The sequence below is a fragment of the Neoarius graeffei genome, chromosome 19, assembly GCF_027579695.1.
Source record: "Neoarius graeffei isolate fNeoGra1 chromosome 19, fNeoGra1.pri, whole genome shotgun sequence".
In the NCBI taxonomy this organism is placed as follows: Eukaryota; Metazoa; Chordata; class Actinopteri; order Siluriformes; family Ariidae; genus Neoarius; species Neoarius graeffei.
The window spans coordinates 45,425,715-45,451,859 of NC_083587.1; positions in this window are offsets into that span (position 1 = coordinate 45,425,715).

Here is a 26,145-nt window from a genome sequence, read left to right on the forward strand (position 1 = left end):
TGTTATTTTGTCTTGTTCTTCTTGCAAACGGGTCTTAACTGACCCCTCTCTGCATCAGTGGGGCAAGTGTGGAAAGGGTGCAAACTTTCAAGTTCCTGGGAGTCCTCATAACAGAGGACCTCTCCTGGTTGGCCAACACCAGGACCAAACATCAAGAGATCACAGCAAAGACTGCACTTCCTGAGAGTGCTTCAGAGGCACAACACTGAAAGGAAGCTGCTGGTGGCTTTTTACCGGGCGACCATAGAGAGCTACTAACCTACTGCGTAATGGTGTGGTCTGCTCTGCTGCAGATAAGAAAGTGCTCCAGAGAGCAGTGAAGTCAGCAGAGAAGATAACAGGCTGCCCACTCCACTCTTTGGAGCACATTGCCACCTCATGCTACCTCAGCAGAGCTACCAACATCATCAAGGACTCCACCCACCCCGGCCACCATGGCTTTGAGCTGTTATCCTCTGGCAGGTGTTATCGGTTGGCCAAAGCATGCACCTCCAGATTCAGAGACAGTTTTTTCTGAAAGCAATTTACAATTTAAATAATAACAAGCACAAATAGGATTATAAGTCATTCATGGTGCTATACACCTGCACTTTATTTTTATACAGATTATTTAATTTAATTTAATTTCTAGTGTCACAATTCTCATTTTAGGCAGCATGGTGGTGTTGTGGTTAGCACTGTTGCCTCACAGCAAGAAGGTTCTGGGTTTGAGCCCAGTGGCTGATGGAGGCCTTTCTGTGTGGAGTTTGCATGTTCTCCCCATGCCTGCGTGGGTTTCCTCCGGGTGCTCCGGTTTCCCCCACAGTCCAAAGATATGCAGGTTCAGCTAATAGGTGGCTCTAAATTGACCGTAGGTGTGAATGTGAGTGTGAATGGTTGTCTGTGTCTATGTGTCAGCCCTGTGATGACCTGGTGACTTGTCCAGGGTGTACCCCACCTCTTGCCCATAGTCAGCTGGGATAGGCTCCAGCTTGCCCGCGACCCTGCACAGGATAAGTGGTTATGGATAATGGATGGATGGACAATTCTTATTTTATGTTGCATTTTTTTTGTCTTCAGTGTCCTGTGTTTCTATGTTTACACCATAGATCAGCAATTTTAATTTAATTGTATACATTTACAATAACAATAAAGGCAATTCAATTCAATCCATTTAAGGTGTGCAACAGTATAGGGTCGTCGTTGCCATATTTTTCATTTCAAAATTTGCCACACATTCTCCATTGGGGACAGAGGGGAAAGACACCCTCTTCTTCCACAGCCACGCCTTTGTAATGTGTACAGAACATGGTTTTGCATTGTCTTGTTGAAATCTCCCTGGAAAAGATGCCGTCTTGAAGGCAGCATATGTTGCTCCAAAATCTCAATGTATTTTTCTGCATTAATGCTGCCGTCACAGAAGTGTAAGTTACCTTTACCAAGGGCCCTGACACAACCCCATACCATGGCTTCTGGACTTCTTGTTGGTAACATTCCTCCAGATTATTTGAATCTTTAATCATATTGTGCACATTAGAGTGTGAAATATCCAAATCCCTTCATATCTTTCTTTCAGGAACATTTTAAAAACATTTTAAACATTTCAATAATATTCTCATGCATTTGTTGACAAACTGGAGATCCGTAGCCCATCTTTGCTTTCAAAGCCTCGTAGGCCTTTCCTGGTTACTGGTTTTGTCCCAAATCATGATCATGTTGACATCACCTGTTTAACAAATGAAATGAAGTTGACCAGATGAAATATGAACTAGATTGGGTTCATACTCTATGCAATGAAATACAAGTCGAAGACAATTTAGATATCACTGCTTTCTTTTTTATTTGCATTTTCCATATTGTCCCAACTTTTTCTAATGTGGGGTTGTAAATACACCGGCACGCCTGCACATTCATGCAATTATCTAAAGAGCTAATCATCTTGTAAAAGTGCAATGCAGAAAATTCTCCAGATGCAGGTGAAGAGCTTCAGATAATATACACATCAGACATCTGAAAAGAAAATGACCTCAGTGATTTTGACCGTGGCTTGCTTGTTGGTGTCAGCTGGGCTGGTTTCAGTATTTCTGATCTCCTGGGATTTTCAGGCACACCAGCCCCTTGTGTTTTCACAAAATGTAGCAAAAATTGAAAATTATCCAACAAGCAGCAGTTCTGCAGGCAGAAACATCTCTTACTATGGAGCCATATAGTTGTAATATGTGCAGAATGCAGTTTGGCGTTGTCTTGCTGAAATAAACAAGGCCTTCCCTGAAAATCACGTTCACTAAAATCAAACCTGTCTGATGGACTGGTTTGAATATTTCAGGAACTGCTGATCTCCTGGGGTTTTCACACACAACAGTCTCGAGAGTTTATACAGAATGGTGTGAAAAACAAAAAACAGTGAGTGAGCAACAGTTCTATGGGTGGAAACAAACACCTTGTTGAAAAAGGGAGGTCAGAGGAAAATGGCCAGATTGGTTTGAACTGACAAGAAAGTTACAGTAACTCAAATAATTACACTTTACAACTATGGTAAGAAGAAAAGCATCTCACAATGCACAAAACATCTAACCTTGAAGTGGATGGCCTGCAGCAGCAAAAGACCACATTAGCTTCCACTCCTGTTAGCCAGTAACAGGAATCTGAGGTTACAGTGAGCACATACTTACTGAAACTGGACCACTGAACATTGTAAAATCAGCCTGTCTGGCACCAAGAATTAGCAATCAAAAAGAGCGTGATTGCCACATCCTCTGGAGACATGACACCTCCACACCAGCAGAGGGCCCCCTCCCCTGATGACGAACATCTTCTTTGCCACTATTCCCACTTCTTGTTTACAGACTGTACACACTTGGTTCAAACTTATAAGTATTGCAAAGTCTTGTCAACTCTTGAGGTTGTGTCATTTCTGAGCCTTGTTTTTCAGTGAACTCTGTTTCTGTGTTTTGGATTTGTCATTAAAACTTGACATTCCATCCATCCATTATCTGTAGCCGCTTATCCTGTGCAGGGTCGTGGGCAAGCTGGAGCCTATCCCAGCTGACTATGGGCGAGAGGCGGGGTACACCCTGGACAAGTTCCCAGGTCATCGCAGGGCTGACACATAGACAACCATTCACACTCACATTCACACCTACGGTCAATTTAGAGCCACCAATTAGCCTAACCTGCATGTCTTTGGACTGTGGAGGAAACCAGAGCACCCAGAGGAAACCCACGCAGACACAGGGAGAACATGGAAACTCCTAAAACTTGCCATTAAAACTCGCAAATTAATTATCACCATACTCCTGAGTCCTGTTCATTACAGTGATTTGCGTGATTGTTGCATTTACATGTTTAATAAACTCGGTGACACGATTTCAAGGTGAAAGTAAAATTTCTCCTCACATATATTAACTTTGCTCAACTGAAATTTTATTTATTCTCACAAATGAGTATATGTTTAGAGGACATTTTTGGAGAAACTGGGAAGAGGTCAAATTCCACTCTCTTCCCAGCCAAAGATTATACAATAGGACTGTTATTTCAAAAGCACCAACTAAAAATAAACTAAACTCATACAGTCATGGGAAAAAGAAAATACACCTTCCTTCATTTCTATGTTTTTATTTATCAGGGCCTATATTTAGTTTTGCCTTGTATGAGTAATTGTCTCATGCAAATCAAAGTCAGTACTAACTTTAACTGAAAGCTTAAAGGTACTGACTGCAAAGTCATCTGAAATGTTCAAATTTTTTATTGTGTATGGCATTTTCCTATGTCTCGCAAAACAATATCATGGAGACGAGATGTGATCATTCTGATGTACTGAGGGTCGCGTTTTCCTTTTTGGGACTGAATATTCTCCCTCTTGAGGTAAACAGTATGGCCCTATGGAAATAGCTGAACGCAAGGAGCTTTAACTAATTAGCATGAAACTGGGTCACACCAAGTTGGCGATGTGTGGAAAACACCGTGATTCTGCATCGACCTCGGAGAGTTTTGAGTCACAGAGATGTAATTTCTGGTTGACATTTGTGAATAGATCCATGAAACAAAAGACAAATATATCTTTTCTCTGTTACTGCTTTTGTGTTATTGTTTCTTTCTCTGTAAGATCACCACATGAGGTGTATAACTCCATACTCGCTAACGTGGAGTCAAGCCCATGTGTTCTAAGGCTAAGATAGCTAAGCACTAGCTAGAATGATTGTTATCTGTCCAGAAAAATGACATCATCTAACCTTGCTCTATCTTGCAGTTACACTCACTATGCAGACTTTCCTTTTCTTTTCCGCTGACTTTTAGGTGGTGGGAGAGCGGAGTCTGCCATGTTTGCCCATGCTGCTTTGTTTTGGTTAAAAGTAGGTCAAACACGCCCCATGGTGGTCATGTGATATTGTTGCTCGCTTGCTTCGACAATCTCCGGGATCGTAAAATGCAAGACACATTCTCAGCAAAACATTTACACACTGGACACATGGTGTGTGCAGCAGCGAAACATCTCGAAACTCCAACAGCAATAGAAATAGAACATTTCGCCTAGAATTCAACTTTTCAGTCAGCACCTTTAAACGAATTCCACTTGCTTTCTTCTTATTCACTAACCTCCATCAGCCCTGCTCCTTCAGCCTTTCTTACAATGTCTTTCTTATTATTATTAATACAGTGTATTTCTTCTTATTATTATTCTTATTCATTAAACTGTTCAAATAAAAATGTACAAAGACTTGGTGCTTAATGAGAGCTCAATCAGTTATTTTTTTTAACTGACAAAAATCGTTTCACGTGGCATTTGGCAGAGCTGCTGCTTCTCCTACAGACCTTTCATATCCATGTATAGGTTGAAGAATTGAGGCAAACAGAACCATGTTATGATCAACACTTTGTGACCTTTTCAGTGGCATTAACTTAATGGAAACAACAATTTATGTGTTGATGTGGTTGTTTCCAAATTCTGAAGATATATTGTATATGGGGGCGGCACGGTGGTGTAGTGGTTTGCACTGTTGCCTCACAGCAAGAAGGTCCTGGGTTCGAGCCCCGTGGCTGATGAGGGCCTTTCTGTGCGGAGTATGCATGTTCTCCCTGTGTCTGCGTGGGTTTCCTCTGGGTGCTCCGGTTTCCCCCACACTCCAAAGACATGCAGGTTAGGTTAACTGGTGACTCTAAATTGACCGTAGGTGTGAATGTGAGTGTGAATGGTTGTCTGTGTCTATGTGTCAGCCCTGCGATGATCTGGAGACTTGTCCAGGGTGTACCCCGCATCTCGCCCATAGTCAGCTGGGATAGGCTCCAGCTCGCCTGTGACCCTGTAGAACAGGATAAGCGGCTACAGATAATGGATGCATGGATATTGTATATGAAAGCAAAGAATAGACATTACATATTTTTGCTCAAATAGATGGTTAAAGTTTAAGACTAAGACCTGAGGGTTATATAGCCCTCTTTCTTTGCCTCATCTAAACCTACAGTTAGCTGGCTAACTGGGGAGACTAGCATGGCTCTGGTTGTGTAATGCTAACCATACACAAGAGCAGTGTTTCTCAACCAGTGGGCCGCGGCTCATGAGTGGGCCGTGAAGCGCCGTCTAGTGGAATGCAATTTTTTTTTCAAAGTTGAAGCACATTTTTACTCATAGTAGGGTACAATTGCTGGGTTGCATCCGACATCACATCCACCTCATTAAGCTACAGTCACACTACAGCTCGCGATGCTTTGCGATGGGTTACTGATGAAAATGAGGCATTTTGGTGGCGATATACACATGAGCTAAAAGTTGTGGTCACACAGTAGGTGAACACTTGACTGCCACACCTTTGTGCGCTTGAACCTGGCATAGCTTGACTGGCCACGTGTGCTCATGGAACACTTTGTGCATGCGCTTGGGACCCAGTCATTATGGGAAACACCTGATACTGATTTGAGCGAAATCATCACGCACAGATACGGAAGCTGTTTTCACAGAGGCTTTGCGAAGCATTATCATTATCATTGTCACGTTTGTTTCTAGCCATGTTTATAACGCTGTTTAAATATTCTGCTTTCGGTTTTGCTTTTGTAAATATCACACTTGCTAATAAACACTCTTCCTGCACTTAGATTTGTCTACCTTGTAGTGTCCTGATCCTCAGATCTTTAACCCAGCCACATATAAAAAGTTGTACTCCTCCATGCTCTTCCAGGTTTTCATCTGTGTGTCCGTGTAGAACGATGTCTGCAGCACCAGGTAGTTTGAGATGTCGGGGAACTCAATGGATGGATAATTTTCCAACTCATAGGAAAAATCATTCTTTGTTAGCGTGTAAGGCTCTATCCCCCTGAGTGGTTTCTATATCCACTTCTTTTGAGTGTACTTCTTGGTTTTAATAACTTGCTTGTTTGCTGTACACAAACATGGCAATAAGTTCTTGTGTTAATCACCCAGACTCCACTTTTGGATCATGAATCCCTTTTGACTGGGAATGACCCACATGCATGATTTTATGTTGACTTCTGGCACATCCATACAGTTTTAAATACAATACCTACAATTAAAAACAGTTTGTTTTTACTGCATTTATTTAATTCCTGGGCTCCTATCTGTAACAGGGAGTGATGTTGCATTCCATTAATGCACTTTACAGAAGATTATTAGATTCTAACAGAATAGATGAGCCAAAATAATTGGGGATCTTTTTTAATGGGCCCTGACTCCTAACAAGTATGAATAGGTGGGCCTCAAAGCAGAAAAGGTTGAGAACTCCTGTACTAGAAGACTTTGAAAAGACTAAAGTCTGACACTCTCTCACATCTAAAGCCAGTGTGTCATTAGTCACAGAGTAATGCTGGCCTTACACCAAACGACTTTTCAAGCGATCCTCTATGAGTTTGCAAAGACTGGAGACCTTACAGGGACACTATTTGCATGAGCCAAGACTAAAGATAATATTAAACATGGTTGCTTTTATTGGACCGTCAAGATGAGAAAAAGACTGACTTTAGACTGCTATCCTGATCACCCTAAAGGTACAATAATGTACTTTATTTTCTGAAAGCAACACTCTCATGATTTTATTCAGACATTGGAAATGTGCTGCTTGATGTAAGGCTGGCATTAGGTGGCAATGACTGTGTGGTGGTAAAATGTAATGAGAAATCCATACAGTATCAGTGTCACTGAGCATGCATTAACAGTGACAGTGGGGCTTTCTATAGTCTTAGTCACCGGGGAGGCCTGCATGGTTGTGGTTTTATTAAACATGCTGCCAAGACTGAAGGATGAGAGTGAGGGTGTCTGATGTTGAATGACCCAAAATTCCTGATTACTCCAGATTACTTCACTGATGATGTGCCCAAGTGAATCATGTCCCTTTGCAGGTCGCAGGTGGGCTGGAGCCAATCCCCACTGTCACTGAGCAAGAGGTGAAATACACCTTGGACAGGTTGCCTATCTATTTCAGGGCTAACACAGAGAAACAAACAGCCATTCACACTCACTTTTACACCTATGGGCAATTTAGAGTAGCCAGTTGACCTAATCCACATGTCTTTGGACTGTGGGGGAAACAGGAACACCTGGAGGAAACCCATATAGGCATGAGAAGAACATACAAACTCTACACAGAAAGGCCGCAGTTGACTGGCAACTTGTTGTGAGTCGACAGACCATTATTGTGCCACCCAAAATGCTAACAATGAGGTAAAAAAAGAAGGTAAAACTAATTAGATAGATATAGTGACCATAATTTCTTACAAATTAATATTGTCCTAGGCATCTTCACCTTGTACTTACTGATGATGTTTGTCCTTTGGGGTCAAAGATGACCATGACTTCAATTTGGTGGGTGGCGGTTGTGGGCCTGGAGGTGACTGATGAGACCAATCCGGGCTTTAAAGGTATGCCCACATATCAATGTTCCATGTGTCATGGTTGAGTACTATCTTTTTGTTGTATTTTGACCACTGAGTGGGATCCCCGCCAGCCATGGTGTGCTGGCCAGGGTGAGGTGAAGCAGGCTATGTTTGGGGCACATTCTAGCAACTTCCTCCATGGAGGTGAGCAGAGTGAATCCTAAACAGGGCTGCTCAGACACCCACGGGGCTGCCGAACTCTGCTGCTGCTTTGTTCCAGCAGAGAGCGACACTATGCCCTGGGCCACCTGTGTGCAGGTTCATGACTACAGCTTCCAGTGTTTCCGCACCTGCTGCTTCGCCAATTGTCCATCAACACAGGACCTGAATTTGAATCTGAAGTCATGACTTGCGAATGACTTGGATTAGAGTGAGGGAGAGTTTCGCAGCTGTCAGCCTCACTCTCTCGTCCCAACCTAACTGGGTCCAGGGGCAAGACAAAATCAAGATGGCTGGAGCGAGGTTGGGATGCAGTGGATGGCCAACAGTGTTCTACATGCTGCACTGTGCCCTGATTGCACTCCACAAATGCTTTGCTGAGTCCACCTTCTGCCCGTTGAACCACCAGGTGGTGGTCTCCTCCGTGCAGTCTGCCGAGTCCAGTCTTCAGTCGTAACCCTGGCCAGGGGGATTGAAGGGTTGCTAGTGCTTGCTCAAGGCACCACCCCAGGCTAGTGGAGGGAAGGAGATGCCTTACTACTCCACTGCATGGCAGTCAAGGATGGCGCATGCCCACTGACCTCATACAGAGTCTGTACATACTATTACACTCTGGCTGTGTATTTTGAATGCGGTATAATGTTCCATCCATCCATTATCTGTAACCACTTATCCTGTGCAGGGTCACGGGCAAGCTGGAGCCTATCCCAGCTGACTATGGGCGAGAGGCAGGGTACACCCTGGGCAAGTCACCAGCTTATCATAGGGATGACACATAGAGACAAACAACCATTCACACTCACATTCACGCCTACAGTCAATTTAGAGCCACCAATTAGCCTAACCTGCATGTCTTTGGACTGTGGGGGAAACCGGAGCACCTGGAGACATGGGAAGAACATGCAAACTCCACACAGAAAGGCCCCCGTCAGCCACTGAGCTCAAACCCCAGAACCTTCTTGCTGTGAGGTGATAGTGCTAACCACTATGCCACTGAGGCCTAATGTTTATCTTCAAAAACATTTAGGCACCATCCTGTCATAACTTCAGCAGTTGGCAACTGATAGTCTCTACAACTCCATTTCAACCAGAAAAGATATCCATTAACACAACCAAAGTATTTTGTGAATTTGGAAATGTGATGGCACAGTTTAGGAAAGAACATTATGCATGAACAACTGTTGATCCTTTCAATAGTGGGGTTGGGCTAAGGCTACTTAAAATTGTTTTAACAAGAAACATTATGTTATACATTGATACTGAATCAGTTCCAAGATAATCACTGTTTAATCTCCTGCGCACCCCCCCCAATCCCTACTGGTATCTCTTTTTTGTCATTGAATTCTGTCCCATTTTTCTCTATCTGAGCATTGACTGCTGGGCGAGGAGTCATTTGAGCTACCTGTCAATACTTACCTGGTTTGGACACCCTTAGAGCTGTGGTCATGCAGACACCAAAAGAGTTGGTTGGAGAGGTGATGGATAAATGAAAAGAAAGCACAAGAGAATTACACATAGAGAAACAATGTCCAAATATAAATGCATGTATTTTTACATGACTCCTTTTTGTATGCATGTTCAGTAGATCAACAGACATTGTACACTCCTGCTTGTCTCTGTAAACCTATGGTGGAATAAATAATAGTTGAAATTAATTGGTTTGAGAGCATTGTTGGGCGGCACGGTGGTGTAGTGGTTAGCACTGTCGCCTCACAGCAAGAAGGTCTGGGTTCGAGCCCCATGGCCGGCGAGGGCCTTTCTATGTGGAGTTTGCATGTTCTCCACGTGGGTTTCCTCCGGGTGCTCCGGTTTCCCCCACAGTCCAAAGACATGCAGGTTAGGTTAACTGGTGACTCTAAATTGACCGTAGGTGTGAATGTGAGTGTGAATGGTTGTCTGTGTCTATGTGTCAGCCCTGTGATGACCTGGCGACTTTTCCAGGGTGTACCCTGCCTTTCGCCCGTAGTCAGCTGGGATAGGCTCCAGCTTGCCTGTGACCCTGTAGAACAGGATAAAGCGGCTAGAGATAATGAGATGAGATGAGCATTGTTGATAAGATTGCCTGAAATGTAAAGTGTCCTGGAAATCATTAGTGTGTGCGCAACTTCATAGCTGTATAGTATTAACATTGAAACGTGTTGTTAGCACCGTGTCAAGAATGCATATCTATCTACCCTTATTTTACAGTCTGTTCCACCTCCTTCACGCTCCACCTCTCATTCTCACTCTTCGCCTTTCCTTTTTACTCTTTTCATTTCCTCTAATCTCTCTCTCCTGATTCTTTCTACTTCCCTGTCACTTTGATTTCCCTATCCACAGGCATATGCTGCTTGTGTTTTTGCATCTGTGTGTGTGTAAGACACACACATTTATATTTGTTATGCTCTCTCGTATAAATACAGAGAGAGAGAGAGAGAGAGAGAGAGAGAGAGAGAGAGAGAGACTGTAGATGGGGTTGATCATCTCAGCAGTGGACCTGAATTTGAATGCATAAAGTAGTGTGAAAGAGGTACTCATGCATATCAGGAAAACATCTGGAAACAGGTACATGTGTATCAGAGAAACTATGAGCTAGCTGTATATGGTTATGCTGTGTCATGTTGCTGTCTGGGCTGGATGAGGGTATGTAAGTGTGTGCTGCCACTGAAAGCATGAGGGTGAGAGGGGCGAAGCCTCCAAGCAAAACCGTGTGTGTGTGTGTGTGTGTGTGGAGAGAGAGAGAGAGAGAGAGAGAGAGAGAGAGAGTTGGGGGTGAGGTGAAAGGGCCCCCTCTTGTAGACAGTTTGACTGATGACATGCATTAAACAGTTAATCTGTCTGATTGAATGTTTGCTTCCTCCAAATTGAAACATTAAACAACAAGGCGAGAAGAGTGAGGGGGTGCAGAAGCAGAAGAGGAGAGAGGGATATGGCTTCATCTACTCCCCAAATCATGCAAAGCATTGGACTGGAATATATAATGTTGTCCTGCAAGCCCAGAAAGGGGGAGTAAAGGCAAGAGTGAGATTGAAACGGACAGAATGTGTGTTTGTGTGCAGGGGGATGAATGAGAGAGACAGAAAACTGGTGGGAAGGAATGAGAGAAGAAAATGGAGAGGAAGATCATGAAAGATGAGAGGAGGGAGAACAAAAGAAAGAAAGAAAGAAAGAAAGAAAGAAAGAAAGAAAGAAAGTCACTGAATGAGTATGAAAATGATGTACAGTAGTGTGCAAAAAGTCTTAGGCACATGTAAAGAAATCCTGTAGACCAAAAATGGTTTAAAAATAATGAAATGAAATATTTTGATATTTTAAAAAAATACTATAAACAGCAGTAAGCCATAATAAATGAAACAAAGTCAATATTTGGTATGAGATGACCCTTTACTTAAAAAAAAAGTAGTCTCAGGTACAGTGAGAGCAGTTTTATAAGGAAATGAGCTGTAGGTTTTATTGAGCATCTTACAGAACCAGCCACAGTTCTTCTGGACACTTTGAATGTCACACTTGTTTCTTCATTTTGCTCCAAAACCCAGCAGCCTTCATTATGTTTTCTTTTTTAATCTGAAAAGTGCTTTCTTATGGAATATGCTGCTCAGATACAAACTTTTTTCCTCTAATATTTAATTTTGTGCTGGAAAATGAACGTTTGGAACTCTAAAATGTTTTTGTACCGACTCGATAATGTAGTAGTCATAAAATAGAAATCTATAAAAAGTTTGTATGGAAAAAATAGGGTGCCTAAGACTTTTCCACAGTACTGTAAATCATACATACACTATGGATTTCACAGTCATCAGATCACACCCCAATTGAAAAAAAAATTGATGGAAGACTGACAACACCTATGGGAGATTTTGGATGTCTTGTTTGTTTCTTGAGTAAACATGGTGGACATGTTGAGCAGGTTCTTTACATAACAGCTTTTCTATTGTGTGGTTTTTTTATGTTTCTCCAATGAGTCTAGGTTTTTAAGACACCCTGTACATTTGCAAATAAGTGAATCAACACTGTTCTACTGATACTAATCTACTCTGTTATATAGCAACAACCAGAATGTCAAGGATGTAGTAGCTCCTCTAGCCTGGATCATCCAATCAAAACAACCATGACTACCAAAACATGAAACAGAACTGAAATGTGACAATGTGAGAGAGGACCTCACGACAAACTGTTTACAACAGGAAAATAAACAAAGGACTAAATTTTGTTCTCCAAGGGAAGCTCTACCCAAAACATTAATCAGAACTAAAATCGGAGGAGAACTGCGAGAGGAGATACAATTTTAGTGAGAAGTCCAAAAACTCGTTAAGGTGACCTAATTAGCAGTTCATTAGCAAAAATTTACAAGACAATGACCAAGTTTAGTCCAGAATGACTAGTTCTTTCAAACAAAACAATCAGAACTGAAATCCATTGAGAATTGAGGGAGGAGATACGATTTTAACTGAATTGTGGACGACGGACAGACGATGGACGCTGCACCATGGCAATAGCTTATCGGCCTTACGGCCAGATGAGCTAATAAAAACAATATTAAAAATTTCTTTAGGTTATGTTTAATTGATTTTACTTACACACACACACATGTATATATATATATCAGCACGATGGTGTAGTGGTTAGCAAGAAGGTCCTGGGTTTGAGCCCAGTGGCCGACGGGGGCCTTTCTGTGTGAAGCTTGCATGTTCTCCCCGTGTCTGCGTGGGTTTCCTCCGGGTGCTCTGGTTTCCCCCACAGTCCAAAGACATGCAGGTTAAGCTAATTGGTGGCTCTAAATTGACCGTGAGTGTGAATGGTTGTTTGTCTCTATGTGTCAGCCCTGTGATGACCTGGCGACTTGTCCAGGGTGTACCTTGCCTCTCGCCCATAGTCAGACAGATGACAAATTAAAGGAAAATGTAACGTAAAAAATAAGCTACTAGAACAGCTTCAGTGTGCCCTGGAGTACATTCTGCACTGTCTAACACATCACTCCAACTTCTGGTATATGTATTAAATTGGGCTGAGTTCTGTTGAATCTAAAGGCAAGATTATATGATTTGCATCAGTTTCATATTAATCAAACCATTATGTGACCAGGGAATCCCAGTTGCAGTATATCTCTGTGATAATAGATAGTGACCTTTTAGTGTAGTACACAACGTTTTCAGAGAAATATGATGTTTTGGCAATAAATCCTTCATTAGCTGTTCAGTGCACTCTCCCTTGGCCCTCTGAGTTTTTCACAGCTTCCCTCATCTAGTGACCTGTGAATCTGTGCTGCTAGAGTGGTCAGAGTGGTTCCCCCTCACCCTCCATTTCCCTTTGTATTTCCGCTCAATGTTTGGTCTGCTGGGACCTGCTGCTCACTGTTGAGAGTGTTACTTTGGCTAGATTACTAATACACAACACAACACTGGGGCTCCATTGGGGTCTTCCTCTGCACACCATCTCCCCTGCCATGCCAGACCCACCTTCACCATCTCCATTTAGACTTTTCCACATGTCCTGCCATCTATCTGACAAGCACGCCTGTGGCTAAGTGCCAGTAGTGTGCCGAAGCATGTCCATAACTAGTTTACTGTGTTAGCCTGATTGCTAACACAACTTACCAGGGTTGGAGTCAGGTTCTCTCCATTAACCCCTGATTCTCTCTGCTGTGCCATTCTCTCTCTCTCTCTCTCTTTGTGGTTCTTTCCCCAGCTTCCAAATCCCCTACCAGATTTAGACCCTGATTTGGAGTCAAATTGCCATAACCTAAACAGACTGCTACTCATAAACTTCCATAGCCAAAGACTACTGATGAGCAAAGTACAAATCTGTGAATGCTATCTGAGTCTCCTTCAAGGTGTATGAACAACCAGGAATTGTTGGCTGAAATTGTTCATTTTGTCTCCCTTGTGCTGGAGTCCCTTAAGGATCCTCCTTATGAATGCTGTGTAATATTTCAAACTGAGATCAATGTCAAACACCTTTCCAATGAGTCCTAAGGTTATTCAGTTCCACATGACATTGTGGCAGACATTTTCAGGTGATTCTTTAAATTGCGAAACCAGAATTCTTTATAGGGCCTTAAATAGTCTATAGGGAGCATGTTGTATATGATTCTTTATAAAATATTTACAAATTATTTTTCTTTCTAAAATTCTTGAATATGCTGTCTCCAATCAGTTGTCTCACTGTCTTACCCAGAATGACCTCCAAGGTCTCAACCAATCGAGCTTCAAAGTAGCATACTTCATAGAAACTGCCTTTGTGGTAGTTTTTCAGAAGCTTGATTCCACTAGATCAGCCAAACTGTTATCAGTCCTCATCCTCCTTGACCTTTCAGCAATCTTTGATGCAGTCAATCAAAAGACTCTTCTATCCATTCTCATGAGTCTTGGAATATATGGCACAGATTAGCAGTTGCTTGCTTTGTACCTGGTGGGATGATCAGATCAGGTGACGTAGTAGGGGTCCACATCTACTCCATGCAGGCTCTCCACTGGTGTCCCACAGGGCTCAGTGCATGGGTTTCTTTTGTTCTCGGTCTATAGCGCTCTCTCAGTAGGGTCATATCATCACATGGATTTTCCTACAACTGCTATGCTGATGACAACTCAACTTATCCTATCATTTCTTCCCTCAGGCATTCATGTTTCTGCATGACTCTCAGCATGTCTGGCAGACCTCTCATCATGGATGGCAATTCATCAATTGAAACTAAATCCCAGCAAGACTGAGGTGCTCTACATCCCTGGAGATGCATCCTCATGTCAAGATCTGGTGATCTCCCTTTTCAACTATTAGATCTCTGATGATCTGTCACTGCACATATCTTTGGGGTAATTCTGGACATACTTTGTGACTAATCATACGATACTTCTCACCTCACATTGCTAACCTGACTTGGCCATGCAGGTTTTTCCTTTATAACATCTGGTTGGATCTGGCCATTTCTATCCACAGAGGCCATTCAGGTGCTTGTTTAGTTGCTTGCCATTTTGAGACTGGACTACTGTAATTTGCTTCTGGCAGGTCTACCCCATGTGCCATCTAACCACTGCAACTGATCCAGAATGCAGCTGTACAACTCACTTTCAGCCTCCTCAAGTTCTCCTATGCCACCCCATTGCTATGCTCTTTTCAGTGGCTTCCTGAAGCTGCCCACATCAGATTTAAAACATTGATGCTTCCCTACAAAGCCAAAAAGAGACCAGTACCCATGTGCCTTAAGTCACACCCTGCTCTGCACCACACTTTTTCTGATCCTCTAGCATGGCTTCACTGAACCCACTATCTTTCAAGGTACAATGAAGACGTGCATCAAGACTCTTCTCTATCACCCAGGTGATGGAATGAAGTCCCCTGGCTGTCTGAACAACTGAGTCACTGGCTGCCTTCAAATGAAGACTAAAGACCTCTTCACCAAGCACTTGAATTACCACCTTGTGAATCTTTTTTTCTTTTTCATTCTTAAAAAACACCCCCTATCTTGTGTTTTCTTTTCATATGGTATTAAATTCTCCAACAGGATTTTAGACTGTGGTATGCTTAGTCTCTGACCTAGTGAACTAGCATGAGGATATGTTTTTAATCGAGACTACAAAGCACTTCTTTAAGTCACTCTGGATAAATACCTAAACGCCATAGGCATGTGCTAAATGCCATAAATTTAAATGTAAACTGAAAAAAACCCCTGTAATCTGTGAGATCTTTCATAGTGATTGCTATATTGCTTGATTTAAAATACTAAATATCTATTGCACATCACTGAACATAGTTTAAGTTACCAAAAGTTGTCAAAAGCCAATAGTTAGGGAAAAAAAAAAGTCTTGTAAGGAAATGTTAGATTAGTGATTTGAATTATTTTTAAACGAGTCCATTTAAACAACAACTGTTTATTTTTAATCTTACAACTTGTTTTACTTAGAATATTTCACACCAAATTCAGCCTCTCCAAAGATTCCGCTTAGCACGGGTGGACTATGAGCGAAACTCAGCCTGCGAATTTGCATTAAAAATGCCCCCCCAAATATCAGCCCAAAATAACGTAAATGTTAGTTGCCATTGGGGAAGCCATGGCCTAATGGTTAGACAAGCAGCTTTGAGACCAAAAGGTTGCTGGTTTGAGTCCCTGAACCAACAGGAATGGCTGAAGTGCCCTTGAGCAAGGAATCTAACCCCTGGCTGCTCCCTAGGCTGTTGTATGTTGCTCTGGGTAAGAGTGTCTGTTAAATAGCATTCATGTAATAAAAATGCATCAACTAGTATTTGGTTACAGAGCAGCATTATTACACACTTTTTTGTCTCTGTTGAACCCAGATTCACAATTGGCCTGTTTTATGTATTAACTGCTTTCACATAAACAATCAAAGAAACAATATGCCAAAGATGAAACAAATTTTTCAGTTCATTATTTACACTTTTTTTTTATTAAAGCATTGAATTGATTGAGTAGTAAGCAATTTTTCTGCTGCCTAATGATTGCAAGGCAGTGCTCAGATATTATCAGGTCACACCATTGCTCTGATTTAGAAAACTAGAAGTGTCAGCACAAACAGAGGTTCAGAAACACCCACTAAATTGTTTGGAGCACCAATATACAGTATGGTAGTGGAGATGGAGTCAAGTGTTGTACTCTACAAGTGTAGCCTAGCTACCTAATACCAAGCTTGCTACTGTATTAAGGTTCTTCAGTGTATCATCAAAGGACCATTTCACCAGGAACTGTAAACACACATGACGGGTCTTCAATGAAATTGGTAGCTACCTTATAGGATTGCCCAGTTACTTGCTTGGGTGAATCTCCAAAAAAAGAGTTTAGGTATTCAACTGGTTGTGTCACGTGGATGGTCAAGCTTTAGGTTTTGCTAAAGTACTCTTAATTTTCTTTAGCCTGCAGCATATTAGTTGCTGTTTGGATTGCCAGAATGTTCCAGTGACTGGTTAACTGCATTTGCCTGGGGGGCTGAGCAGCCAAGCTTTTTTTTTTTTTTTGCACTTTTCATGCAGGAATGGTACATTTTCTTTTTAGGGAACTGAGCAGCCATGTTTTTAATGGATAGTTGTTATAGCAGAGGGGAACCATCAGGGCCTTCTAGGCCTTCAGAGAAGGCCCAAACATATCAGCATTTCAAATGTTATATTTAATTTATTTCATTCTTTAATTGCTTTCATTCTTTCATTTCATTATAATTATTCTCTTCTAATTCTAATTTGGCCTCATTTTCTATCAAATTTGCTTCAGAAATGAAAGGGTTTCTGTCCTGAAAACATTAAAATTGAGTTATCCAATGAGATTTTTTTGTTCGTTGTCTCTAGGCTGAGAAGGGTTTAGAACTGGCTCACTCATTGGTTAGGACTTCATTGCTGGGACAGAAGGCCATGGCAGTGTATGTTTATGTAGGAAGTGACAGATGAATTAACTAATCAGATTTTGATTTACAGTGGGAGGGAGCAAAAATTTATCACCCTAGGCCTTCTCAAAGTCCAACGCTAACTTAACTGCAAGCTGGTGCCATCAGCACGGCAGTGAAGTCGCCTTCCAGCTGGTGTAGCGTTCATCAGTAGTGTTAGTGAATGTTAATAAAGCAGTCAAGCCAGTGCTATCAAGAGCAAGTAGCGCAGGCTAACGACAGACAAACTAAGATTTCTGTCTCTAGACTCTTCTTCCACACACACTCATCACAGTATTTTTCACTCAGACTTAAGTATTCATTTTCCTCTGTAATTTACTTAGTTACTTTTAAAATCAACATCGACAACAACTACACACAACGGAGCTACCTGGCAGCCTGCCGCTAATCCCTTGCAAAATCTTTTGCCCTGTTACTTTTTTGGTGTCTGGCTAAGTTTTGGCTGAGCTGAAGTCCCAGCTCTAATAGTAACGGTTCGTGACTGAGTTATAGCATTATGCTAAAGTTAGAGCAAGGTTCTGAAAATGCCTTTCAAAGATGCTCAAACTTGGAAAAAAAAACATGGCTGTCATCTAAGTTCATCGGAGCTTGGTATATGTCAGAGAGATGGGTTGTTCAGGAGGATTATGGCCTGAGGAAAGAAGCTGTGCAGGCATCAATTGATTGTTGTTCGGGCTCTTGGTTTCCACTGTGAAGAGAAATGCTGGAATAGAGGATGGCTGGTGTGTGAGGCTCCAGCCATGATTTTCCCCACACTCTTTCTCTTGGTAGATGAATGCAGGTCTGTGAGGAGGACAGCTGATAGCCAATGATTTTCACTGCATTTGTGAAACACAGTGAGATGTACCACAGCTGAACTTGATGAAGATGGAAGACATGGTGATCGATTCAAGAGTGGCTGTGTAGACAAAGACCAGAAATTTCTGTTGCAGCTTCAAGTTCGTTAAGTATGGTAGAAAAACACATGCAGGGCCTTCTAAATGATTGTGTTGATTTGTCTCTGGCATTTAATTTGCTTTCAGAAGATTCTTCCAATGCAGCATATAATGAAACCGATGTAATTGAATAATCAATCATAAAAATAACTAATTTGAAAAGTGTGGAACTTTAGTTTATGTTAATACGATTACCCTTTTTGCTTTTTTTGTGGCAAAATTACAAATAAAGGTAAATTAACATTAAACAAACCTGCAATGTTTGTGTAAAATTAATGCTTCTAGTTCTCTTCCTCCTCCTCCTCCTACTACTACTACTAATAATAATAAGGTTGATCTGCAGATTACATTTTCCATGTCACACTTGTAAAAATATGACACAGGATGTATAAGCTGGAGAGGTTCCTTATATGCAAAGTTGAATTACTAAGAGCAGAAAGTACACAAAACTCGTACGTTATATATTGGCTAATATGGGTTGTTCTGTATAACCAAAGTAAATTACATCAATTTAAATCAGTCAAGGCAGTAATATTCTTTTAGACCTTTGAACAAATTCTATTAAAGTAATTTGTTCTTTAATGCACCTAATGTTATTTGTTATGGCTTAGTTTGATTTTGTTACATTTGTTATTTGATTGTGATTTCTTTAGTGTAGGTACATCTTGTAGCTGTTTTAAAAGTAGCTTGTTTTACCAAGATTATTTGAAAAAAAAAATCAAGTAGCAGTGGGATTTTCTAAGAGTTAAGCATACTACTTACCAGTGTTGTAGTCGAGTCACTAAACCTCAAGTCTGAGTCTAGCCTCGAGACCCCAGTGTTCACGTCCAAGTTATTAAAGAAAATTTTGAGTCAAGTCCACTATTGATCTGAGTCGAGTCCGAGAACAAGACTCCAATCGCACCATTTGACGGTGGCTGTTGCTGCCTTTATGTGAAAGCATCTCTGCTACTGTGTTGGACTAACGTTACTGCTCGACTGCCCCATTTTAGTTAATAGGCTACAGATAAAAAGCTTGTTCATCGCTCAGCAAGCCCTGCCCACTATCAACAGGGCAAATAACATGAGAGAGGGTTAACACTAGCTAGTTCATCAGTCAGCAAGCAAGTCCCGCTATCAACAGAGCAATGAACACTTCCTTCTCTGGGTGGAGTCTTGCCAAATGATGATTGAAGTTCGAGGTTGTCCCCGTTGTCTCCTCGATAGTTCTTCTACATATGGAACACATAGCAGTGCATTTTTTCCCACTGCACGAGAAGTCTGTATAAGCAAAGCGGACAATCATAGGGGTGTTCTCTCCAGCCGTTTTAGCGCCATTAACGTTGGTTTGTTCCTGAACATGATGTATGAACAGATGAATGTGCATTCTCTTGCACAACATTAGTATAAAATTTAATGTAGATATAAATATATTGTGGCAAATTATTATGGCATGTTACAAAAAATAAAGAAAAAATCCGAGTCCTCATCTCCAGTTTATGAGTCCGAATGCAGTTAATGCACGAGTCCGAGTCCGAGTCATCAGTGCTCAAGTCCAAGTCAAGTCACGAGTCCTTAAAATTAGGGCATGAGTCAGACTTGAATCCAAGTCCTGGACTCGAGTACTACAAGCCTGCTACTTACAGTTTGTTCCAGTCGCCGTGTGACCAAACTCACAAAAGCGACCTATTTAATATACGCCCCAGATATTAAGTTGCAAGAGTGGACACACATTCCACTTACTTTAATAAAGTTTGTAATTCAGTTTCAGTCATTTTGCCAGACACTACACAGAGTTCATAGTGTGCAGAGGCAGAGGCAGGAAGTTTTGGATGGGGGGGGCGATGTGTCTTGTGCCAAAGGCGTGCCAAATCTAGGGGGGTCTGGGAGCATGCCCCCCCAGGAAATTTTGGAATTTTTAACTCTCTAAAAGAGTTAAAAATTTCCCACATTTTGAGAGGCAAATTTTGGTGGAGTAAAGCTAAGTTTAATGTCTCTATTGGGGCTGTATTGGTAAACTGGAAAAAGTACATTCTCTTAGTTTTCTCATGGATTCCCCCCCCCCCCCCCCCCCACACACACACACAAAAAACAAAATGCAAGAAAATTTGTCCTCAATGTCCTTGTTGAATTAAAGAGCTAAGAGATTTATATACCTGCTCAGCTATATGGTATAAAGCAAGAGCACAAATAACTGTCTTTCCTTTAGTCTTCAGTGCGAGTAAACAGTCATTCATTTCTTGCTTTGCGAAATTTGACTTGGGATGTTAAAAAAATTTATACTGAAAACTTACCTTGTTATCATCAAGCAACTTGGGTGCCTTTGTCGAGCCCAAAAAGTTTGCAATGGATATTTGCCTGAAACTCCTCTTCATACTCCATGAGAATTTGACTCCCCACTTGCATTGCAGCATGCCTTGCCAGATGGCAGTAGGTACCATTTTTATGGTGGTCTTTGGTATGACCCAACCACGAGTAGAACTCACAATCTCCTGATCAAGAGGCAGACACACTAACCACTAGGCGGTTACCAGAGGACTAGCCCCCCCCCAGAGATTGGCGCCACCTAATGCTCCATATGGCGCGGGAAGGACTTTCCTCTTCATACTGATTTTCAGTGAGTGGTCAGGGCAGCAAGTGAATTCATGTAGATCTAGAGTGTCATCAAGTTTTTGGGTGCCCAAAACTGTTTGTACGCCTTGTGAATACTATCTAGCCATCCGGACAGGACATGAGTTATCAGTCAGATACAAATGTAGTGACACTGTCATAGCCTTACTGTCACAGGGTCCCCGCTTTGGCATAAGTACCCAAGGAGACCAGACATGTCTAGACAGTTGCCACAGCAATGGGTTAATTAATCCACAGAATATTCATAAATCAGCTTATCTACTAAAAGTGATGGGTTTTGCAATTCTGTGTAAGCCAAATAAGGAAAATCCCGGAAAGCAGAGGCAATCGGTGACATCAGGGCCAGGCTAATTTGCATCGGTTTTGGTGCGAATGGGTGCTACCAACCTACAGTACAAAGGGATGCCACTGGGGCGTCGGGATGAAGGGACACAGCGGGATTTAATAAGGGAAAACAAAGGCATGCAGTGGGCTGTTTATTCACACTACTCTTTCCTTTTCTTCCTTGTAAATAGTCAAAGGACTACCATCGTAATTTGGGGGAGCAACATAATTTTGGGAGGGGGACCGCCCCCCCCTAAAATTATGTTGCCCCCCCCCAAATTACGATGGTAATTTAATAAGGGAAAACAAAGGCATGCAGTGGGCTGTTTATTCACACTACTCTTTCCTTTTCTTCCTTGTAAATAGTCAAAGGACTACCATCGTAATTTGGGGGGGGGGGGGGGGGCAACATAATTTTAGGGGGGGCGGTCCCCCCCCGCCACTGGTGTGGTAGCAGAGTAGTCAGAGTGAGACCACTATTTCTCCTAATACATGAATCATGTGGCAAATCTCAGTGATAATGAACTACAGCAGTCTTCACCTAAACAAGCACAGTCATTTTTTTCCCACTCAATCCTCTGATATAGAAGGTCAGAAAAGTGTTCAGTAGAGAAAAAAAATGGGAGCAACAAATAGCACACAAGGCAAGAGAGAATGAAAGAAATAGAGGAAGAAGAAGACATCATCTTTCAAACAAAATAAGACCAAACCAGTCGATACTGTAATCAGCCATGGAATTATTATGAGCAAAGAGTACAAAGAGAGAAACTCAATCTGTACCAGGAATGATCACCTTCAGGACTGAGTGGGTAAATATATAAAACTTACAGAGCATTTATCACTCACAGCAACAAGAGGACTTGTGAGCACAAGCATTACTTATGCAGAGTTCAGAGTAGACCGCTATCTAAGAAAGCGCAGGATGTCAAATAAGTAAATCCTTTCATCTTCAGTAGTCACTTTATCCTAGGTATTTTTGCGGTAGATCCAGGCCATGCAGCGGGAAAGAATGCATTCTGAATGGAATGCCAGTATAGATAAATGAATGAATGAATAGAATACACTTCCTTCAAAACAGTCAATATATGAGAGATTCACATCAGAGTACCACACACTTAATATATGAAATTCTAAAACTCATTTCTTCCAGCTTGTTCCACTTGTGTGTGGGGGGTCACTGCCATGTGGACCCTATTGATCCACATGTCATATTAATTGGAGCATAGCTTTATGCCACATGCTCTTCCTGCCACAACCCTCCCATTTCCAGGCTTTGGAAACAGCCATTCACACCTATGGACAATTTAGAGTAGCCAGTTAACCTAGCTGCATGTCTTTGGGGGAATCCCACAAAGACACAGGGAGAACATGCAAACTCCACACAGAAAGGCCCTTGCTGGCCACTGGGCTCAAACCCAGAACCTTCTTACTATAAGGCAACAGTGCTAACCACTGCACCACCTGTACGAAATGCTCAAACAAACCTTGATTTTCACGTGACACTGGTCAATCAGTGACAGCCATCACATCAACTTGGGACAATTGCAAGGAAATGCAATGAATGTTTTATTTACTTTGTAATTTTAAGCATTTGCTGTTGGGAAAAAAGGAAAAAATTGTGAATAGCTACATATGCCTATTGTCGATATGAATGAATTAGTTTTAATTATTGGTAATTTTTTTTCTCTAGTAATCAGTTTTATGTTTGATGGTCGCTAACAGGTGGCATGGTGGTGTAGTGGTTAGCACTGTTGACTCACAGCAAGAAGGTCCTGGGTTTGAGCCCAGATAGATGCTTGATAATGGCTAGAGAGTAGCATTGTGGGTGCTGAAGACATACTGTTAATTAATTTTCATAAATTCATACTTTTGGCCATATATTGTACAGTGGTGCTTGAAAGTTTGTGAACCCTTTAGAATTTTCTATATTTCTGCATAAATATGACCTAAAACATCATCAGAATTTCACACAAGTCCTAAAAGTAGATAAAGAGAACCCAGTTAAACAAATGAGACAAAAATATTATACTTGGTCATTTATTTATTGAGGAAAATGATCCAATATTACATATCTGTGAGTGGCAAAAGTATGTGAACCTTTGCTTTCAGTATCTGGTGTGACCCCCTTGTGCAGCAATAACTGCAACTAAACGTTTGTGGTAACTGTTGATCAGTCCTGCACACCAGCTTGGAGGAATTTTAGCCCATTCCTCTGTGCAGAACAGCTTCAACTCTGGGATGTTGGTGGGTTTCCTCACATGAACTGCTCGCTTCAGGTCCTTCCACAACATTTCCATTGGATTAAGGTCAGGACTTTGACTTGGCCATTCCAAAACATTAACTTTATTCTTCTTTAACCGTTCTTTGGTAGAACGACTTGTGTGCTTAGGGTCGTTGTCTTGCTGCATGACCCACCTTCTCTTGAGATTCAGTTCATGGACAGATGTCCTGACATTTTCCTTTAGAATTCGCTGGTATAATTCAGAATTCATTGTTCCATCAATGATAGCAAGCTGTCCTGGCCCAGATGCAGCAAGACAGGCCCAAACCATGATACTACCACCACCATGTTTCACAGATGGGATAAGGTTCTTATGCTGGAATGCAGTGTTTTCCTTTCTCCAAACATAACGCTTCTCATTTAAACCAAAAAGTTCTATTTTGGTCTCATCCGTCCACAAAACATTTTTCCAATAGCCTTCTGGCTTGTCCATGTGATCTTTAGCAAACTGCAGACGAGCAGCAATGTTCTTTTTGGAGAGCAGTGGCTTTCTCCTTGCAACCTTGCCAAGCACACTATTGTTATTCATTGTTCGCCTGATAGAGGTCTCATGAACATTAACATTAGCCAATGTGAGAGAGGCCTTCAGTTGCTTAGAAGTTACCCTGGGGTCCTTTGTGACCTCGCCGACTATTACACGCCTTGCTCTTGGAGTGATCTTTGTTGGTCGACCACTCCTGGGGAGGGTAACAATGGTCTTGAATTTCCTCCATTTGTACACAATCTGTTTGACTGTGGATTGGTGGAGTCCAAACTCTTTAGAGATGGTTTTGTAACCTTTTCCAGCCTGATGAGCATCAACAACGCTTTTTCTGAGGTCCTCAGAAATCTCCTTTGTTCGTGCCATGATACACTTCCACAAACATGTGTTGTGAAGATCAGACTTTGATAGATCCCTGTTCTTTAAATAAAACAGGGTGCCCACTCACACCTGATTGTCATCCCATTGATTGAAAACACCTGACTCTAATTTCAACTTCAAATTAACTGCTAATCCTAGAGGTTCACATACTTTTGCCACTCACAGATATGTAATATTGGATCATTTTCCTCAATAAATAAATGACCAATTATAATATTTTTGTCTCATTTGTTTAACTGGGTTCTCTTTATCTACTTTTAGGACTTGTGTGAAAATCTGATGATGTTTTAGGTCATATTTATGTAGAAATATAAAAAATTCTAAAGGGTTCACAAACTTTCAAGCACCACTGTATGTGGACACCATGCCTCATACCCTTGTATGCTTGTTGAACATCCTATTCAAAACCATGGGCATTAATATGGAGTTGGTCCTCCTTTTGGTGCTATAAGCTTCCAATTTTCTGGGACAGTTTTCCACTAGGTTTTGAGATATGGCTGTGTGGACAATTCAGCCACAAGGGCATTATTGAGCTTGGGCAGTGATGTTGGGTGATAAGGCCTTACACACAGTCAGTATTTAACTTCACCCCAAAGGTGTTCAGGCCACTTGTGTTCTTCAACACCAACCTTGACAACCCATGTCTTTATAAAGCTTGCTTTGTGCACAGGGGCATTGCCATACTGAAACAGGTTTGGATGTCCAGTGTAGCTCCAGTGAAGGGAAATTTTAATTCTACTACATAAAAGACATTCTTGATTTCAGTTTTGTAGCAACAGTTTGGGAAAGAACCACATGTGAGTGATGTCCACATACTTTTGGCCCTATAGTGTAGCTTGTTGGAAACTGTTGACCCCAGTGGGGTGCACAGATAGACACGAGGTGGTGCTCAAGCACCTGCCCCTCTGCCCTCTGTCCAAAAAAGTGCCCTTTTGAATTTTTTTTTTTACAGTTTACTGAGGCCAATGTCGACATGATCTTTTAGAAAAGCCGCGGCATTAAAAGCGTGTGTGAAAATAATGTCCCGATGTGTGCCCCCTCCGCACACACACCAGACCTCTGTCTCTCTTGCTCTGTCACGTGAACAAGCGTGCAGTGCATTCAATGTGAGGTTGCAGCAGCATAGCGTCCTGGAAGCCACGGCCTTGTTGTAGCGCAGACAACACATCGGGCAGTCAGTCAGCTCTTCCCCTGCCCCACCAGCCAGGTAACACATGAATCGAGTGAAAATGTATTGTTTGCCCTCTAAGCCCAAGCTGTAATTATTTTGTCGTGAAGTAGCCCGTCGCACACAGAAACAACTGCACATAAGCATTATATTTTTTGCTAGACCATTTTCAGATTTAGGAAAACAAAAATTTCTTTTTCTATTTTGTTCAACTAGAGATTCCTGGCAAAGTCAAAAAGCCTTGATGTAATAAATTAACATTAAGTGGTTGTTTTACACCTTTAAAAACTAAAACGGGTCAGTGGCGACCCGAACACAAGGGGAGGGTTAAATCTCAGACTTTTATAATAAGGTGTTCCACATGCGCAAAAAAGTGCCCTTTTCCCCCCCAGAGCACTTGTTCCCCAAAATGTCTGTGCACGCCACTGGTTGACCCTTCCTGGGCAGCACGGTGGCAGCATGTCAGGGCAGCATGGTGGTGTAGTGGTTAGCATTGTTACCTCACAGGAAGAAGGTTCTGAGTTCGAGCCCAGTGGCCGACAGAAGCCTTTCTGTGTGGCATTTGCATGTTCTCTCCGTGTCTT